This window comes from Bufo bufo, chromosome 5 (assembly GCF_905171765.1).
Source record: "Bufo bufo chromosome 5, aBufBuf1.1, whole genome shotgun sequence".
In the NCBI taxonomy this organism is placed as follows: Eukaryota; Metazoa; Chordata; class Amphibia; order Anura; family Bufonidae; genus Bufo; species Bufo bufo.
The window spans coordinates 228,854,707-228,876,197 of record NC_053393.1 but is presented as its reverse complement, the minus strand read 5'-3'; positions in this window follow the sequence as shown (position 1 = coordinate 228,876,197).

Sequence of the window (21,491 nt, the reverse complement as noted above, 5' to 3'; positions counted from 1 at the left end):
TATCCATAGTCCTGTTTATGTACCCCCTTCTTCATGCTGTTTGGCCAGTGAGACTCCTGCTCCTCCGTGCCTAGGAGGAGTGGGTTGTCTTACCCTGCTCCTTAGCCCAGGGACCGGTCGGAGGGTAAGTCAGGGCTCCGAGGTTCCTGCGCATGGTTCCTCCTACCATCAAGGTCGGCCCATGCAGGTAGGAGACAGGGTCAGCTTTAGGGACGCAACAGGAGGTGACCTGCTCCCTGATTCTGTGTTCCTGGCGAGTAGCGACTGGACATCTTCCGCCACCGCACGGCTGAGGATTTCCCCCATCCTCAGCCGTGACAATGACTTTGCCCCAGTCCTCAGCAGTCCATTCACCATACTTTCTGCAGAAGATCAATCTGTCCCTGATGTTTTTTTTGGAGAGAAGTGGTTTCTTTGCTGCCCTTCGTGACACCAGGCCATCTTCCAAAAGTCTTCGCCTCACTGTGCGTGCAGATGCGCTTACACCTGCCTGCTGCCATTCCTGAGCAAGCTTTGCACTGGTGGCACTCCGATGCCGCAGCTGAATCCTCTTTAGGAGACGATCCTGGCGCTTGCTGGACTTTCTTGGACGCCCTGAAGCCTTCTTAACAAGAATTGAACCTCTTTCCTTGAAGTTCTTGATGATCCTATAAATTGTTGATTGAGGCGCAATCTTAGTAGCCACAATATCCTTGCCTGTGAAGCCATTTTTATGCAACGCAATGATGGCTGCACGCGTTTCTTTGCAGGTCACCATGGTTAACAATGGAAGAACAATGATTTAAAGCATCACCCTCCTTTTAAAATGTCAAGTCTGCCATTTTAACCCAATCAGCCTGACATAATGATCTCCAGCCTTGTGCTCGTCAACATTCTCACCTGAGTTAACAAGACGATTACTGAAATGATCTCAGCAGGTCCTTTAAGGACAGCAATGAAATGCAGTGGAAAGGTTTTTTTGGGATTAAGTTAATTTTCATGGCAAAGAAGGACTATGCAATTCATCTGATCACTCTTCATAACATTCTGGAGTATATGCAAATTGCTATTATAAAAACTTAAGCAGCAACTTTTCCAATTTCCAATATTTATGTAATTCTCAAAACTTTTGGCCACGACTGTAGTATGTAGTATATATAGTAGGAACTGTGCAAACGCATTCAGAAGCATGTATCAAATATTGCTTTGGCACGTCGCGACAGGGCCAAGGGAGAAAAACCACTGACTTCTGTGGCTGCACATAGTTTGGATTGCCATCAATGCAGCACTACTGGTTTAAAAATTGATGGACTTGGATGGGTACGTAACAACTTGAGGGGGATCTTCACCACCCCACAGCTCCTTCGTCTTGAATCCAGAAGGATCTTTGATCTTGATTCCTTGGCACCAAATAGGATGAATGTAGAATTCACTTTTGTAGGTTTTTATGGTTAATAAGGTTTTGCACATCATCACATATACACTGCCCGTCCCAAAAAAATAGTTGCCACCAAAAATATTTAGTTGGACCGCCTTTAGCTTTGATTACGGCACGCGTTTGCTGTGGCATTGTTTCAATAAGCTTCTGCAATGTCACAAGATTTATTTCCATCCAGTGTTGCATTATTTTTTCACCAAGATCTTGCATTGATGATGGTAGAGTCTGGCTGCTGCGCAAAGCCTTCTCTAGCACATCCCAAAGATTCTCAATGGGGTTAAGATCTGGACTCTGTGGTGGCCAATCCATGTGTGAAAATGATGTCTCATGCTCCCTGAACCACTCTTTCCCAATTTGAGCCCGATGAATCCTGGCATTGTCATCTTGGAATATGCCAGCTGAGGTCAGCTGACCTCATTCTTGGAGCACATACTGTTGCTGAACCTAGACCTGACCAACTGCAGCAAACCCCAGATCATAGCACTGCCCCCAAAGGCTTGTACAGTAGGCACTAGGCATGATGGTTGCTTCGCTTCATCTGCCTCTCTTCTTACCCTGATGCGCCCATCATTCTGGAACAGGGTAAATCTTGACTCATCAGACCACATGGCCTTCTTCCATTGCTCCAGAGTCCAATCTTTATGCTCCCTAGCAAATTGAAGCCCTTTTTTCTGGTTTGCTTCACTGATTAGTGGTTTTCTTACGACTACACAGCTGTTCAGTCCCAATCCCTTGAGTTCCCATTGCATTGTGCATGTGGAAATGCTCTTACTTTTTTAAACATAGCCCTAGCTACTGTTGTTTTTCTTCAATTTGATTTCACCAAACGTTTAAGTGATTGCCGATCACGATCATTCAGGATTTTTTTTCCTGCCACATTTCTTCCTCGAATACGATGGGTCCCCACTATCCTTCCAGTTTTTAATAATGCGTTGGAAAGTTCTGAATCTTAACCCAATTTTAGTAGTTTCTGCAATCTCCTTAGATGTTTTCTCTGCTTGATGCATGCCAATGATTTGACCCTTCTCAAACAAACTAACATCTTTTCCACGACCACGAGATGTGTCTTTCGATATGGTTGTTTAAGAAATGAGAAGCAACTCATTGCAGCAGTTGGGGTTAAATAATTTGTTGCCAGCTGAAAGATAATCGCCCATGCAATAATTATCCAGGCAGTGTATTTTTATTTTACACATTTTTACATATGTTTTTTATTTATATTTATTCACATTTGCTTTTGATCACATAGTCAAACCATGTTACTCTAGCTTATATATGGGTTGTCAATACATATTCACATGATTTCACAGACACGTAATTTATATTTTCACAAAATTATATATATATATATATATATATATATATATACAGGGAGTGCAGAATTATTAGGCAAATGAGTATTTTGACCACATCATCCTCTTTATGCATGTTGTCTTACTCCAAGCTGTATAGGCTCGAAAGCCTACTACCAATTAAGCATATAAGGTGATGTGCATCTCTGTAATGAGAAGGGGTGTGGTCTAATGACATCAACACCCTATATTAGGTGTGCATAATTATTAGGCAACTTTCTTTCCTTTGGCAAAATGGGTCAAAAGAAGGACTTGACAGGCTCAGAAAAGTCAAAAATAGTGAGATATCTTGCAGAGGGATGCAGCACTCTTAAAATTGCAAAGCTTCTGAAGCGTGATCATTGAACAATCAAGCGTTTCATTCAAAATAGTCAACAGGGTCGCAAGAAGCGTGTGGAAAAACCAAGGCGCAAAATAACTGCCCATGAACTGAGAAAAGTCAAGCGTGCAGCTGCCAAGATGCCACTTGCCACCAGTTTGGCCATATTTCAGAGCTGCAACATCACTGGAGTGCCCAAAAGCACAAGGTGTGCAATACTCAGAGACATGGCCAAGGTAAGAAAGGCTGAAAGACGACCACCACTGAACAAGACACACAAGCTGAAACGTCAAGACTGGTCCAAGAAATATCTCAAGACTAATTTTTCTAAGGTTTTATGGACTGATGAAATGAGAGTGAGTCTTGATAGGCCAGAGGGATGGGCCCGTGGCTGGATTGGTAAAGGGCAGAGAGCTCCAGTCCAACTCAGACGCCAGCAAGGTGGAGGTGGAGTACTGGTTTGGGCTGGTATCATCAAAGATGAGCTTGTGGGGCCTTTTCGGGTTGAGGATGGAGTCAAGCTCAACTCCCAGTCCTACTGCCAGTTTCTTCAAGCAGTGGTACAGGAAGAAGTCTGCATCCTTCAAGAAAAACATGATTTTCATGCAGGACAATGCTCCATCTCACGCGTCCAAGTACTCCACAGCGTGGCTGGCAAGAAAGGGTATAAAAAAAGAAAATCTAATGACATGGCCTCCTTGTTCACCTGATCTGAACCCCATTGAGAACCTGTGGTCCATCATCAAATGTGAGATTTACAAGGAGGGAAAACAGTACACCTCTCTGAACAGTGTCTGGGAGGCTGTGGTTGCTGCTGCACGCAATGTTGATGGTGAACAGATCAAAACACTGACAGAATCCATGGATGGCAGGCTTTTGAGTGTCCTTGCAAAGAAAGGTGGCTATATTGGTCACTGATTTGTTTTTGTTTTGTTTTTGAATGTCAGAAATGTATATTTGTGAATGTTGAGATGATATATTGGTTTCACTGGTAAAAATAAATAATTGAAATGGGTATATATTTGTTTTTTGTTAAGTTGCCTAATAATTATGCACAGTAATAGTCACCTGCACACACAGATATCCCCCTAAAATAGCTAAAACTAAAAACAAACTAAAAACTACTTCCAAAAATATTCAGCTTTGATATTAATGAGTTTTTTGGGTTCATTGAGAACATGGTTGTTGTTCAATAATAAAATTAATCCTCAAAAATACAACTTGCCTAATAATTCTGCACTCCCTGTATATATATATATATATATATATATATATATTATTTTTTTTTGCATGAGCTGAACTCAAAGATCTGAAACATTTTCTACATACACAAAAGACCCATTACTCTCAAATATTGTTCACAAATCTGTCTAAATCTGTGTTAGGCTGCATTCACACGTCCGTGGAACACGGTCCGTGTGATACCGGCCTGGATTTCTTCTGAGTGCAGGAGCGCACGGCCTAATTGGTTGCTATGACGCCGTGCGCTTCCTGCTGCCGCCGCTGTACAGTGATACACTGGTATAGATCATGCCAGTGTATTACTGTACTACGGCGGCAGCAGGAAGCGCACGGCATCATATCAAAAAATTACGCTGTGCGCTCCTGCACTCAGAAGAAATCCAGGCCGGTATCACACGGACCGTGTTCCACGGACGTGTGAATGCAGCCTTAGTGAGCAGTTCTACTTTGCCGAGATAATCCATCCCACCTCACAGCTGTGGCATATCAAGGTGCTGATTAGACAGCATGATTATTGCACAGGTGTGCTTTAAACTGCCCACAATAAAAAGCCACTCTGAAATGTGCAGTTTGATCACACAGCACAATGCCACAGATGTCGCAATGTTTGAGGGAGAATGCAATTGGCATGCTGACTGCAGGAATGTCTACCAGACCTGTTGCCCGTGCATGAATGTTCATTTCTCTACCATAAGCCATCTCCAAAGAAGTTTCAGAGAATTTGGCAGTACATTCAACCGGCCTCACAACCGCAGACCACGTGTAACCACACCAGCCCAGGACCTCCACATCCAGCATGTTCACCTCCATGATCGTCTGAGACCAGCAACCTGGACAACTGCAGCAACAATCGGTTTGCATAACCAAAGAATTTCTGCACAAACTGTCAGAAACCGTCTCAGGGAAGCTCATCTGTATGCTCGTCATCCTCATCGGTGTCTGCACCTGACTGCAGTTCATCATCGTAACCGACTTGAGTGGGCAAATGGTCACATTTGATGGCGTCTGGCACATTGGAGAGGTGTTCTGTTCACAGATGAGTCCCGGTTTTCACTGTTCAGGGCAGATAGCAGACACCATGTGTGGCATCGCATGGGTGATCAGTTTGCTGACGTCAACGTTGTGGATCGAGTGGCCCATGGTGGCGGTGGGGTTATGGTATGGGCAGGCATATGTTATGGACAATGAACACAGGTGCATTTTATTGATGGCATTTTGAATGCACAGAGATACCATGACGAGATCCTGAGGCCCATTGTTGTGCCATTCATCCACGACCATCATCCCATGTTGCAGCATAATAATGCACGGCCCCATATTACAATTCCTGGAAGCTGAAAACATCCCAGTTCGTGCATGGTTAGCATACTTACCGGACATGTCACTCATTGAGCATGTTTGGGATGCGTGTTCCAGTTTCTGCCAATATTCTGCAACTTCGCACAGCTATTGAAGAGGAGTGGACCAACATTTCACAGGCCACAATCAACAACCTGATCAACTCTATGCAACAGAGATGTGTTGCACTGCTTGAGGCAAATGGTGCACTAGATACTGAATGGTTTTCTGACCCCCAGTAAGGCAAAACTGTGCACATTTCAGAGTGGTCTTTTATTGTGGGCAGTCTAAGGCACACCTGTGCAATATTCATGCTGTCTTATCAGCACCTTGATATGCCACACCTGTGAGGTGGGATGGATTATCTCGGGAAAGGAGAAGTGCTCACTAACACAGATTTAGACAGATTTGTGAACAATGTTTGAGAGTAATGGGTCTTTTGTGTATGTAGAAAATGTTTCAGATATTTGAGTTCAGCTCATGCAAAATGGGAGGAAAAACAAAAGTGTTGCGTTTATATTTTTGTTCAGTGTATATACACTCACCTAAAGAATTATTAGGAACACCTTTTCTATTTCTCATTAATGCAATTATCTAGTCAACCAATCACATGGCAGTTGCTTCAATGCATTTAGGGGTGTGGTCCTGGTCAAGACAATCTCCTGAACTCCAAACTGAAGGTCAGAATGGGAAAGAAAGGTGATTTAAGCAATTTTGAGCGTGGCATGGTTGTTGGTGCCAGACGGGCCGGTCTGAGTATTTCACAATCTGCTCAGTTACTGGGATTTTCACGCACAACCATTTCTAGGGTTTACAAAGAATGGTGTGAAAAAAGAAAAACATCCAGTATGCGGCAGTCCTGTGGGCAAAAATGCCTTGTGGATGCTAGAGGTCAGAGGAGAATGGGCCGACTGATTCAAGCTGATAGAAGAGCAACGTTGACTGAAATAACCACTCGTTACAACCGAGGTATGCAGCAAAGCATTTGTGAAGCCACAACACGCACAACCTTGGGGCAGATGGGCTACAACAGCAGAAGACCCCACCGGATACCACTCATCTCCACTACAAATAGGAAAAAGAGGCTACAATTTGCACGAGCTCACCAAAATTGGACTGTTGAAGACTGGAAAAATGTTGCCTGGTCTGATGAGTCTCGATTTCTGTTGAGACATTCAAATGGTAGAGTCCGAATTTGGCGTAAACAGAATGAGAACATGTATCCATCCTCTGATGGCTACTTCCAGAAGGATAATGCACCATGTCACAAAGCTCGAATCATTTCAGATTGGTTTCTTGAACATGACAATGAGTTCACTGTACTAAAATGGCCCCCACAGTCACCAGATCTCAACCCAATAGAGCATCTTTGGGATGTGGTGGAACGGGAGCTTCGTGCCCTGGATGTGCATCCCTCAAATCTCCATCAACTGCAAGATGCTATCCTATCAATATGGGCCAACATTTCTAAAGAATGCTATCAGCACCTTGTTGAATCAACGCCACGTAGAATTAAGGCAGTTCTGAAGGCAAAAGGGGGTCCAACACCGTATTAGTATGGTGTTCCTAATAATTCTTTAGGTGAGTGTATATATATATATATATATATATATATATATATATATAAAAGAAAATGGGCAACATAGCAATATTTTAGTAAATGTGGAGTGCCAGCGGCTGAAGGGGCGATCCACCAACCCAAAAAACGATAATAAAAATAAACTTCATGGCACTTTCAAAAGAAAAAAAGTATTTGTTTAATCACCAGATAGCAAAGTCTCAGAACTTTTTTGTCACTGCTTAAGAAAGGTCCCATTAAGACGACTGAAACGTTGTTATCTGGTGATTAAACTAATACTTTTTTTCTTTTGGAAGTGCTGAGGAATTTATTTTTATTATATATATATATATATATATATATATATAAAAATGTAATTACTGTTTTTCCTTTAGTATTTGCAGGTGCATGGTTTGCACTTTGATGGACATCATCCCACCCTCTCACTATATAATGGATTAATTGGAGCCTGTCCACATACCCGATGCTCAGGTTGTCGTCTGTCTTCTACACATTATATATGAATTACAGTATACTATGTTTTTTAACAGGGACGGCTCCAGGTTCATGTGGGCCCTTGGGCGATAAATCCCAGTGGGCCCCCTTGAGGCATTTTTTTACATTTACATGTCCCCCTGTGGCTCCCACACGGTATAATGACCCTCAGTGGCCCCTATACAGTATAATGATCACTAGTGGCCCTTCACACAGTGTAATGACCCCACAGTGGCCCCACACAAAGTATAATGACCCCACAGTGGCCCTCCATTCAGAATAATAATCCCCAGTCGCCCCCCATTCAGAATAATGACCCCTAGTAGCCCCCACACTGGGGGAATACTGTATGGAGGGGGCACCGGGGGTCATTATACTGTATGGTGGTCACTGGGGGTCATTATATTGAATGGGGGCTCTGGGGGTCATTATACTGAATGGAGGGTCATTGGGAATCATTATACTAAATGGGAGACACTGGGGGGTCATTATACTATGTAAAGGGCCCTCACAGTATAATGACCCCCCAGTGGCCCTCCATTCAGAATAATAACCCCCAGTCGCTTCCACACTTGGCGTTATACTGTATGTAGGGGGCACTGGGGGTCATTATATTGAATGGGGGCTCTGGTGGTCATAATACTAAATGGAGGGTCAATAAGGATCATTATACAAAATGGGGGGCACTGGGGGTCATTATATTGTGTAAGGGGCCCTCACAGTGTAATGACCTCCCAGTGGCCCCTCACATACCTATCATTGCTGGAGCGCAGGGGAGCCTTCCGTCCTGTCATTCACTAACCGCAGCTCCCTGCGCTCCTTCTTTCCTCAGGCCCGCTGCAGCAGTGAGACACACGTCATGACGTCACCCCTGGGCTGGGCCTGGAGGAGAGAAGGAGATGTGCAGTGATGTAGCTAGAACTGACTGGGCCCCACAGAAAATTTTTGTACGCCTTCCCCTTCCAGTGGGTTCACATCACGTTTTTCCTATCGGTTTGATGTATACAAATGTGCAGCACTCCACGTTTTTGTATCCTGCAGAGTCCTGTAAAAAGTGCATACATTAACGTATATGTTTTTTTTACAATGGAACTGTATAGTGCACGGACACCACTGTACGGCATCAGTCTGAGGCATCTGTTAACGCATACATTTTCAGTATGCATTAAATGGATGTCAAAAATATGATGTGAACCCAGCCCTAGTGTCAGAATAAGCACCAGTATAATAATACAATTAGGGGTCATTTATTATATAAAAATACGTCTATATTAGGCGTATTTCTGACACAGATTGTGGCGCAAAGGTCCTTAGCACCGCAATCTGTATCTTTTCCTGCTCATGCCAGGTCTAAAAAAGGATGGCGTGGGCAGGGAAAGGAATAATGTGATGGCCATACAGTTATTGGATACCACCGCCATACAGTGATAAAACCACCATACAATGATAAAACCACCATACAGTGACCGGAAAAAAGGGTATAAGAGGGCACAGTACAGGGAATGACTAGGGCACTGTACAGGGTGTGGTAAGAGGGCACAATGCAGGGTATAAAGGGGCACAGTACGGGGTGAGGGGCACAGTGCTGGGTGTGGGGCACAGTACAGGGTGGAGGGCACAGTCACATGACCCTGTGACGTGAGAAGGTCCTTATGGTGAATGCGGTTCAGATGCCACCATAATGAGAGGCAGAGGAATGAGACAGGGGCCCTGGATGACAGCAATGAGAGCTTCCATCTGTATTGATGGAAGTGCTCATAGCAGCTCAGTGGGCCCCCCGAGGAGCATTGGGCCCCGGCACTTGCCTGGGTTTGCCGGGTTATGACACCGGCCCTGTTTTTTAACATTATTATGATATATAATTTCATATATTTTTTTCTTCTATTCTATTAATTTCTCTTTCTGGTGTTGGCTCCTGGCGTCCAAGGCTCTTTTCCGCGCAACATTTTTACGTATGAATTCTTGGGTATATTTTTTATTGTGGTATAAGAATTAGATATATAATTCATTATTTGTACACTGATAATTAGGGATGAGCGAATTGACTTTGGATGAAACATCTAAAGTGGATTCGCATAAAACTTCATTCCAATACTGTATGGAGCAGGAGCTCCGCACAGTATTAGAATGTATTGGCTCCGATGAGACAAAGGTATTGCTTCTCATGAGACTTCGGGTAATAACTTCATAAATTAAATTGTACTATAAAAAAACATTTTCCGAACTTGGTGTGGTACTAATCATGTTTATTTTATGATTGACATATGTGAAATTCTCCTTTTTTCTTATTTTTCTCTATTATTCTTCTAAGGTCTTGCGTTTTCTGTTATTTGAGGTGCGGGCGTGTTCTATGTTCAGCACATGCACACTTCACTTTGAAAATTTGTGCTTTAAATAATTAATTATTGTATAATTATACATTATATTTTGATACCGATCCATGGATAATTATGAAATCAGTATTGTTACCAATTTCATCAGGATACTATATTCTACTTAAGGATTGTTTTTATATATTGATATTTTAGTATTGTGGACATATTTTGGTGTATTAATCATGTCTGTTTTATTATTTGGTATAAGTGACATCAGCTCTACCATTGTTTGTATTGTTTATATTTCAAAGTGCAATTGCGCTCTAAGTGGAACGCATGTGCATTCCGTCTCAGAAACACGTGTTTTCTGTTTGCAGTCATATGTCTCATGACACTTCCGGTTTGCGGCCATCTTGCACAAGCGCAACGCACGGCCTGGGACGCCATGAACACACTACTGTCTGTCTGTCTTTCTTACTTACACAGGTGATTATACTTAATTATTAGTTATCATTAATTGCATAGGTACTGTACAGTCGTGGCCAAAAGTTTTGAGAATTACATAAATATTGGAAATTGGAAAAGTTGCTGCTTAAGTTTTTATAATAGAAATTTGCATATACTCCAGAATGTTATGAAGAGTGATCAGATGAATTGCATAGTCCTTCTTTGCCATGAAAATTAACTTAATCCCAAAAAAAACCTTTCCACTGCATTTCATTGCTGTCATTAAAGGACCTGCTGAGATCATTTCAGTAATCGTCTTGTTAACTCAGGTGAGAATGTTGACGAGCACAAGGCTGGAGATCATTATGTCAGGCTGATTGGGTTCAGACTTGACATGTTAAAAGTAGGGTGATGCTTGAAATCATTGTTCTTCCATTGTTAACCATGGTGACCTGCAAAGAAACGCGTGCAGCCATCATTGCGTTGCATAAAAATGGCTTCACAGGCAAGGATATTGTGGCTACTAAGATTGAACCTCAATCAACAATTTATAGGATCATCAAGAACTTCAAGGAAAGAGGTTCAATTCTTGTTAAGAAGGCTTCAGGGCGTCCAAGAAAGTCCAGCAAGCGCCAGGATCGTCTCCTAAAGAGGATTCAGCTGCGGGATCGGAGTGCCACCAGTGCAGAGCTGGCTCAGGAATGGCAGCAGGCAGGTGTGAGTGCATCTGCACGCACAGTGAGGCGAAGACTTTTGGAAGATGGCCTGGTGTCAAGAAGGGCAGCAAAGAAGCAACTTCTCTCCAAAAAAAACATCAGGGACAGATTGATCTTCTGCAGAAAGTTTGGTGAATGGACTGCTGAGGACTGGGGCAAAGTCATATTCTCTGATGAAGCCTCTTTCCGATTGTTTGGGGCATCTGGAAAAAGGCTTGTCCGGAGAAGAAAAGGTGAGCGCTACCATCAGTCCTGTGTCATGCCAACAGTAAAGCATCCTGAGACCATTCATGTGTGGGGTTGCTTCTCATCCAAGGGAGTGGGCTCACTCACAATTTTGCCCAAAAACACAGCCATGAATAAAGAATGGTACCAAAACACCCTCCAACAACAACTTCTTCCAACAATCCAACAACAGTTTGGTGAAGAACAATGCATTTTCCAGCACGATGGAGCACCGTGCCATAAGGCAAAAGTGATAACTAAGTGACGTTGACATTTTGGGTCCATGGCCTGGAAACTCCCCAGATCTTAATCCCATTAAAAACTTGTGGTCAATCCTCAAGAGGCGGGTGGACAAACAAAAACCCACTAATTCTGACAAACTCCAAGAAGTGATTATGAAAGAATGGGTTGCTATCAGTCAGGAATTGGCCCAGAAGTTGATTGAGAGCATACCCAGTCGAATTGCAGAGGTCCTGAAAAAGAAGGGCCAACACTGCAAATACTGACTCTTTGCATAAATGTCATGTAATTGTCGATAAAAGCCTTTGAAACGTATGAAGTGCGTGTAATTATATTTCACTAGATCACAGAAACAACTGAAACAAAGATCTAAAAGCAGTTTAGCAGAAAACAATGTGAAAACTAATATTTGAGTCATTCTCAAAACTTTTGGCCACGCCTGTATATATGACACACTGTCACATACAGACCTTTACCCCTGAGGAAGCTGGATTTTACTGGTGATATGCGTAGGGCGTTTTTCTATTGACGCAGGTCCACCTATATAGTCCGGGCTTTATCCTTTAGTACTTTAAAAAATTTGCAGGTATTATTTCATGTTATTTGATGCTACATTATTATTCATTTGTTATTGTTGATTGTTTATTTAACATTGTATTGTACTTTGTTTTGTTTCGGACTATACATACTGTGTCCTTATTTGTGGACTGTGGTGGATGCTGTGTTTGTGTTTGGTTTTATTTTTACCAGCACATGGTTCATTGTAATTTTTAAAATGTATGTATGTCTATGTAGTCCAATGAAATTGCTTCATTGATTTTACACTTTATGGATGTGCACATTATTACGGTTTTCTGGGCCTTTTGGATTTTTGGGTGTTGAGTATTATATTTGAACCGTCAGTGCACTCCTTTCCATTTGCAGTGTGCCCCCTATATTTATTGGTATGACAGGTCATGTCATGAGGATTTTTGATAGAAAACACACGTTAAAGGGGTATTCCCATCACAGACAATTGGGGCATTTCACTAGGATATGCCCCCATTGTCTGATAGGTGCAGGTCCAACCTCTGGGACCCTCACCTACTCCGAAAACAGAGCAGGGAGAGTGGTGGCTGGGGGACCCTAGGTTTCCTGGGGTCCTGCCACCGCCAAGAGCTCTCGCTATACAAGTAAATGGGAGTGTCCATTAATTTCTAGGGGGCTGACGGAAATAGCCGAGCACCTGCACTGAGAACTGAGTGGGGAAAGTGGTGGAGGGCGCACTGCACATGCACAGCTGCTCTTCATTCATTTCTATTGGGCCACTTAAAATAGCCGAGCCACTGCTCTGCCATTTCCGTCAGCCCCCTAGAAAAGAATGGGAGCTGTGGCCACGCAAGCGTGGTGCGCTCCCATTCACTTGTATGGCGAAAGAGCTTGGTGGTGGCCGGACCCCGGGAAACCCAGGGTCCTCCAGTCATCCTAGCGATACGCGGCCCCCCACTACCTAGTCATCCTAGCGATATGCCCCCGTTGTGTGTGATGGGAATACCCCTCTAATTATTAATATTTTGAAACTAATGAAATAATCTGCAGAATTATGAAGGAAATCCTCAAAACATGACCTATTGGGGTTTCTTAAGAAATTGATTGTTAAAGGATATAAAGAAAAGATTCTGAGGGTCATTTATCAATTGAGTTCCCATATACTATTCTTGATCCCTGTGCGGCAGAGTGAGATGTGCCTAATTTATTAAGAGACAGACGCCTCTTAATAAATTAGTCGCATGTCACATACTTACTCGTCTGTGCTCTGATGACAAGCTAAGCCTCTCTGTAGCGGCACAGCAGGGGTTGTTCCATTGCTGTGGCAACCAGCTCCACTGACAGTCAGGCTGGTTAGCCTATCAGGGAGCAGGGACACTGGACCAATCAGACTCAGTGCCGGCGTCGAGAGATTTAAACAGGCAGCAGCTGGCAACAGGTGCCTGTGATTAGTCTTCTTTGCCTCACTAGCATGTATTGTACTATAGTTTGGATTCCTGGTATTCTGATCTTTGGATTTTCCCTGACCTTGCTCCTGACTGCCGACTATTTCTCTGACGTTATTTCCTGGCACTGACCCCATCTGGTATTTGGTATCTGAGTTTGTATTTTGTGTTTGTTCTGACATATCTCTATGGTTTGGACTCTAGCCTGATTTTGTCTTGTCCACACTTCCGTTTTTCACTGATGTGTGCTGTCCGCAATTTCCATGAATGGCATACACACCCATTGCTTTAAATGTGTCTGTTCACATTTCAGTATTTTCTTACTGACCATGGGTCAGTAAAAAAATCACGGAGACATGCACTACTTTGATCTATGATGCGGACCAAGCACTCCCGTTGAAGTCTATGGGTCCATGAAATTCAGGGACACAACACGAATGGCATCCATGGTGCGTCTGTTTTTTAGATAGAAAATGCTCTTGAAATAAAATTTCAGCTGAGCAATGTCCGTGAATTACAGATCCTTCACAGGACACATGGATCCATCACAGATCCTTCACAGCCATCTTCATGGATGATACATGTTCGCTTTTTTTCACGAACGTGACACTGCACAGAAGTGTGGCCGAGGCCTTATCCTTATCCAATCCTGGTTTTGCCTGTTTGGTTTTGCCATCTTTCTGTCTGACTACTGTTTTACCCCACTAGGTTTAGGCCCCTGCCCCCTACACTTAGTCAGGGACCATCACCAAATTGTGGACTGACATGGACAGTGGACTGTATGGGTGGAGTACAGGGCTGCACTGTTCCCTTCCCTATGTGACATCACATCTCTGGCACTCTGTGCACCAGAAACTGAAGTCTACGCTAGCTAAGGGCTTTGGAAAAGTGTCAAGAAGCTCAAAAATATTTGTGGTCGTGGCAACCAAGTACGTACCTAACCCTACCTGGGATACCCTACCCCTAAGCGGTTAGAGTTGTGCCGCAACCGCGTCGTGGAGGGACGCCTGAAAGAGGGCATCCCCTTTGAGAGTAACAGGTGAAAAGGGTGGGTGGGGGGGAGAACTCTGCACGTCGTACAACTGTGGGAGGGCGGCGGCCGCTGAGGTAGGCAGCCAAGCCCCTCCCACAAATACAGGCCAATGAATCGGCCTTACACTTGTGGTCGTGGCAACCAAGTACGTACCTAACCCTACCTGGGATACCCTTCCCCTAAGCGGTTAGAGTTGTGCCGCAACCGCGTCGTGGAGGGACGCCTGAAAGAGGGCAAAAAGACATACTGATTGGCAGAAGTAATTTATTACAACGTCATTACAAAACCAAATTCTGAAAGGCTGCTGACATTTCAGTTTCGGGGTGAGGTATGTAACGGCTGAAACACGACGAGTGCCAACGCCCTAATTTCTGAATGACATGCGCAGGCACTTGATTTTTTGATGCCGCAGACGCGGCACCTATGCGGAACGAATGTCCTGAAATTGTGGCAGGGTCGCCGCCCAAGCTGGCCACCAGGGACCGTACATGGGATACGAACTGGTGGGTGGTGAGTGGAACCACCCCGAAGGGCAACAGTGGACTGTTTGGCCCTGACCCTGACAAGGCTGACCGTAGTTGATGGAGCACCGTGACGGGGCACCATTGGTGAGATGTGGGAAAAAAAGACACCGGGACTGGGGGGCCCACCTGTGAGGTCTTGGACGTCTTTAGTAGTAGTACATACCCTTTGGTGTTTTGGACCAGCTGGCTGACCGTGAGGAACCTGCTACTGCCAGGAGAACAAGTGAACTCCCCAGGTCTCAGGAAACCGTAAAAGGCTAGATAGATGGCAGATTTGAGTACCAAGCTGGGCAAAACCCCGAAAGGATTACTGTCCAGGACGTCGGATAGTCTACGGAAAAGGGGACCGGTGACCGCTTGTCTACGCACTTGGCCTTGAGGTCCACATTTGCTCAAACCCTTAAGTGCGGCTTTGACAGCATGCATGGTGAACACTGACGCTCGTTCGGGATGACTAACGGAGAGGAAATGTTGCACTCCCGCCAGGTATGACCTCACCGTATTGTGGGAGAGCTTGTGCACTGAGTGGCAGTAGCCAATGAACGCCAAGATGTACTCTGCAAAACTGGATTCCCCCTGAGGACATTCCCCCTGGAACCTGCAAAACGCCTTCCACCCGGTGTTATATGCTCTGGTTGTGTTAGGCGAGAGGGAATTGAATATCAAAGCGTGGGCCGTCTCAAGGTGGTCGGTTACGCTAGCATTAAGGACTCGTGAGGAGGGACGGTAGCGCCTGCTGCATCTGCCTCTGGCATGACCTGTAAGAAACGGGAGAAATTAGCCCTCGACAAGGCGTCAGCAGCCAAGTTTTGCGCACCTGGCACATGCGCACTATAAACATGGAAATGGTAACGTAGGGAGAGTTGTACTAACCGTCTAAGGAAACGCATGACGTGGCTCGATTTCGACAACCCACTGTTTACAATATCTACCACAGCTGTATTGTCAGTCACAAACAGAACAGACTGATTCGCCCAAAGATTGCCCCATATGTGGGCGGCTACCACAATTGGGTACAGCTCGAACAGCGCCGAGGTTTGGAGGAACCCTGGGATCTGTCCCACCTCGGCAGGCCATTAGTCTGCCACCCAGTGGGTGCCAAAAATGGCGGCAAACCCTGAGCTTGTGGCCGCGTCTGAGAAGACTATAGGAGACCGACACGACAACTCGGGTACGAATAGGGACACCCCATTCCACCGGCCCAGAAAATGATCCCACATGTGGAGATCCGCTAAGGCCTGACTGTCCAGACACACTGGGCTGTCCTGCTCCGGGTCAGTGCTCAAGAGCGCCAGCAGGCGGGATATGAACGTTCTGCCCTGCGGGATGATGCGTATGGCGAAATTTAACATGCCCAGTAGTGACTGTAAATCAGTCTTAGTGACCACGGTTGTGACTGCAAACCTATGGATGACTTCTCTAATTCTTATTAATTTATCCGCAGGCAACCTAGCTAACATGTGCTGGGAGTCTAACTCGATGCCCAGAAAGGTGATCACTGTGGACGGGCCCTCAACTTTCTTGGGGGAGACCGGGACACCTAACTGGGAAAAACACCTCAGCAACTTCCCCAGCCCTAGGCGGACTGCCCCTGGCCTCTCAATCAGTAGGAAGTCATCTAAGTAGTGGATGACAAATTCACAGTGAATCTTGTGTACCAAAACCCAGTGGAGGGCCTGAGCCAACTGATCGAAGAGCCACGGGCTGCTCTTGGAACCGAAGGTGAGTTTGGTGGAGAAATAATACAGGCCTTTCCACTTGATGCCGTGCCACTGCCAGAGAGCTGGCATGATGGGAAGCATCTTAAAGGCATCCGATATGTCGGCTTTGGACAACATGGACCCGGGACCCGTTTTCATGATGATAGCGATAGCCTGGTCGATTGAAGAATATCTCATGCCAACTTCTTCTGAAGGAATGAGGGAGTTGAGGCTGGGGACCTGGGAGCCATGTGGGGCAGACAAGTCAATAATGAGTCTCTCCTTCTTGCTGAACTTGCCTGTGACCACCCCCACGGGACTGACTCTCCACCGTTGAAAAGGGGGCGCTCCGAAAGGACCGATCAAGAACCCTTTGTTTAACTCGGACTCTATTAGTATGTCTACAGAGCCGGGATTCCTTTCGGCTGACTGAAGGTTACTGCACTCGTATGTGGACTCTGGAGTTGTGATTAACCCCGTGTGGAAGCCCTCGTGGAACCCTGACACCAGGAACTGTACAAACCCTGGATTGTGGTGACCTTGCAAGTACTCCTGTAAACAACTAGTATTGACCACACTCATGTAATTCTTCATCGATTTTAATGAGCATGCTACTCGGGGATGGGCCCTGAAACAGTTGGTGCAGATATGTAACAGACGGCATTGCCCGAAATTACAAGACGCGTAATTATAATTGTTACATATCTGGGCCCTTCCTAGCTGAACAATGGGTCGGCCTAGCTTATCCACCGAACTGGGGGGGTCTGAAAACGTCGAGTGGCCCGGCTGACGAGCTGGAGGGGTATGATGCAGTGCTGACAGCTGACTTATGGCACCACTCTACAGAGTGGAAGATAGACTGACAGGCGGAACAGGAGGGAGCTTTCAGGCCTGCAAAGTGTCTGCAGAATAACTCAGTGTCTAGGCTGGACCAGTCTGTGACATGTTGGAATTGAGAGAGAGCAGCTGCCGCTTTGGCTGAAAATGAACAGTGATAATCGTAGAACGCGTTCCCTCCATACCTATGACCCAATTCTGTGACCCGAAAGAGGTACAGGTCGAGTTCCTCCCTCCTGTCCGGCCTGGCAGTACATATGACATCCCTGAAAAGGCTAAATGCCATGACGAACTCCGGGATGGTTAACTTGCGGTTGAGCCTGTGGTCGCGGCTTCTTAGCACTACCGAGACTTCCCCGCAAGCTATGACCTTGTTGTCAGACAGGTGCCTGGAGGCTATCAGTAGTGAAGCAAGATTGACATCCCTTCCCTCTAGGATGTCTTTCCTGATGCTGATTGGGACAAAATGGGATGGAGTCACGTTGGGGATGGCCTGGACAGTACGAATATCCGCTATAGCAGAGGTGGTAGCGACCGGAACCTCGGGGGAGGAAACTGGGAAGACTGAGCTGTGAGCCTCGATTGACTCCAATCTCGCCTGCATGGAAGTGACAGCAGATGTCAGACTGTTCAACATAACGTGAATCTGAGCAAGCGATGTTTGCATCGTGGTCGCGGGGGGATCATTACTACTGGGCACCAAGGAGTCTTTCCATAGCCGATATAGTTCCGCCTTTCTGGCAGATGCCGGGAAAGGGACGCCCCGCCTTGTCAGCTCCGCCATAAGCCTGGGGATGGTCCATGCACGCAGGGACGGTATACTGCCCCCCTCGGACGTTCCTGCTACGTTCTCGTCCACTGACGCCTCGGCGATGTCTGACGCGTGTGACATCACAGCTGTGAAAACAGTAACGTAAAGTGACCGGCTAAACTGGACGACCACCAGTATCCGTGAAAGTGTTTAGTAACGTAAGAAAAGGGTGCACTGTCCCTGTGTAGTAACGCACACTAACACCAGAAGAGCCGTGAAGGAGTGGCCAGGGACCGCCACCCAGAAGTGCACGCAAGGAGACATGATGTACTTACCAACTCAGAACTCTACACTCTGACCCCCGCGGAAGTTTTATGAAAATAGAACAACCTGGACGTAAAATAGTGCATGAGACACAACCCTGCTGACGGGCAGCACCTTCCCGTCCCCGAACGTGTACCCCCACTACCTTGTCGACAAGCCAAAATCAATGAGATCCAGACCAACTTCTCTCTGTTTTTAAACTCTTTCGGACCTGGGAAAACAAACCACAAAACACACACACAACAAAAAAAACAAAAAAAACAGTCAATGCGTAAAACTTAAACTGATAGAACGTGAGCTGTGAGCTAAGGGTTAACCGATAGATGGGAGTAGCTGTTGACTGACGTTGTCCCACCCCCCGGCTGTACCTGGCGTTTGTGATGGACCCCTACCTATCTAAGCGGCACGATCGTGGGCCTCGCCCCCCGCCGGTAAGCAACCGCCATGCAAGTAACCTGAGAGGCGGAGGAGGGGAGCGCTATTTCCGTCGGGCTCCGCCCCCTCTGCCGGAGATAGAGAGTGCACCGCTGCCGTGGACGGGCAGGAGGGAACCTTCCTCCGTCGAGGTCCCGCCCCCCGCTGTATAGACTTGTGCCGTGAAGTGGTCCGGAGCATGAGGGCCCCTGCTTACCAAAGGGCCGACCGCCGAACGGACGTCCACTTACCCAGCCTGCTTGACTCGGAATGCCAGGTACGAGCGCACGCTTCCTGCGAAACTCTGCACGTCGTACAACTGTGGGAGGGTGCCGGCCGTTGAAGTAGGCAGCCAAGCCCCTCCCACAAATACAGGCCAATGAATCGGCCTTACACGTGTGCCATATTTTGCTACTTTTTTATACCACAATAGGGTAGTAAACACTTCAGTAAATGTTCCTCATAGATTTTTTTCTGATAACTGGAGGCACTTCTGCACGAACAGAATCCTTTTAAGTTTGAGGATGGACCGGTGTCTGTCAGACTTTTAGTGCATCTTCACACGTAGCATTTTCTGCAACTACATTGTGAATGAGGTTTTCCCTTTACTTAGTTGTGCAAAATAATAAATCTAATATGTCTGATCATCAACTTATGGTTTCTTAAAGGGGGTTTCCAGTAAGATTTGTTTTTAAGAATAGTGGTCAGAAGGGGTTAAAAAAAACACCATTATTTGCCTCCACCAAGGTCAATGTGATTAGCTGAGCAGTCCTTTTCTGGCATTCCCTGCATGTCAAGCAGGAACCAGGAAGAGCAGCGGACACTGGAATAGCGTTAAAATGACAGCAATAGGTGATTATTGAAGGTGAGTAATGATTCTTTTCTTTTTTTTTAATTTACTTGAAAACCTCTTTAAACGTCTGCAGTTTCTGACCAACCCAAGCTGTTTACCAAAACACTCAAGCTTCACACTTATAAAAGGATTTTATCTCCTAAGTCCACTGTTCTACCATTTACACCTTTCTAGCTGCTTGATTTAATAAATCAATATAATTATTATTATATTTTTTTTTAATTCAAATTAGTGGACCTGACTGTGTAAGCAATGATTTGACACTAGAGGGCGCTAATACACAAATAAATAAATTGTCACAATAATATACTACCTAATAAATGCTGACTAAGTTACAAAAAGAATTAAAAATGGCAAATTCTGTATTAATATTATATTAACCAAGAGTAATACTTTAAACAAAATACATCCCTTGTGCAAATGAATGAGGGCATGTTTAAAGAAAGCTCCGAATTTGATTTATAGATTTATTTTTATACCCCGTAGGGGTTTCTGTGCTGGCTAAAAAGATTAATGTATAGAAAATTGTATATATGGAAAATGTTGCACTGTTTGGAAAGTTCCCAAATGTAGCAAACCAGAAATATATCAATATTTGCCTCCTTTGAAGAGCAAAGAGACTACAGTATATTGATTAATATGTGACACAGACAGGACTTCACAGCTCATAAATTGAGAAGTCTGATGCATTATAGTCCGGGAACTTATATGCTTATAGTATTTTCAGAATATGGAGGCGAAAGGTCCCTAATAATAATAATTATAATAATACAACAGTATAAAAGGAGACATAATATATTCTATTAGTTTGTGGAAAATCATGTTTCTTTTGATAACTAAAGGTCCTTTCACATGGGCTGAACATTAGGCGGATTATTGGGCCGTTTATCTGGAATGAATCTGTATAAAGGTGGCCCTGATCGTTGTCCATCGGGTGAAAGCATCCTTAGGATGGCGATTCAGATGATTGCTGCGGCAGGGCAGGGGAGAGGCGCCTCCCTTCCCCCTTCCTCTGATAGGCTACAGGCACTAGGCCAGAAGCATATCAGAGGCCGATGCAGGCAGCCGCGATGACGTCATCGCGCCACCTGAGCTGGGCAGTGTACAGCACAGGACACAGGCTGGCGAGTCTTGCATGGCATCACTGAAAGCGGCATGACTCAGGATAGATCATCAATATCAGATTGGCAGGGGTCCGACTCCCAGCACCCTTGAAGATCAGCTGTGTGAAGAGACTGCAGTGCTTGTATGTGCCATGTGTTCTCCTCACTGTTTACTGCTCGCTGCCGCAACTTCAGCGGTAAGCAGTGTAATTACAACTTCGTGTCCCATTCACTTCAGTGGGATGACTCCTTCGTGTTCAAGTGAATAAGACAGAGCCGTCCCATTGAAGTGAATAGGGACACCATAGTTGTAAT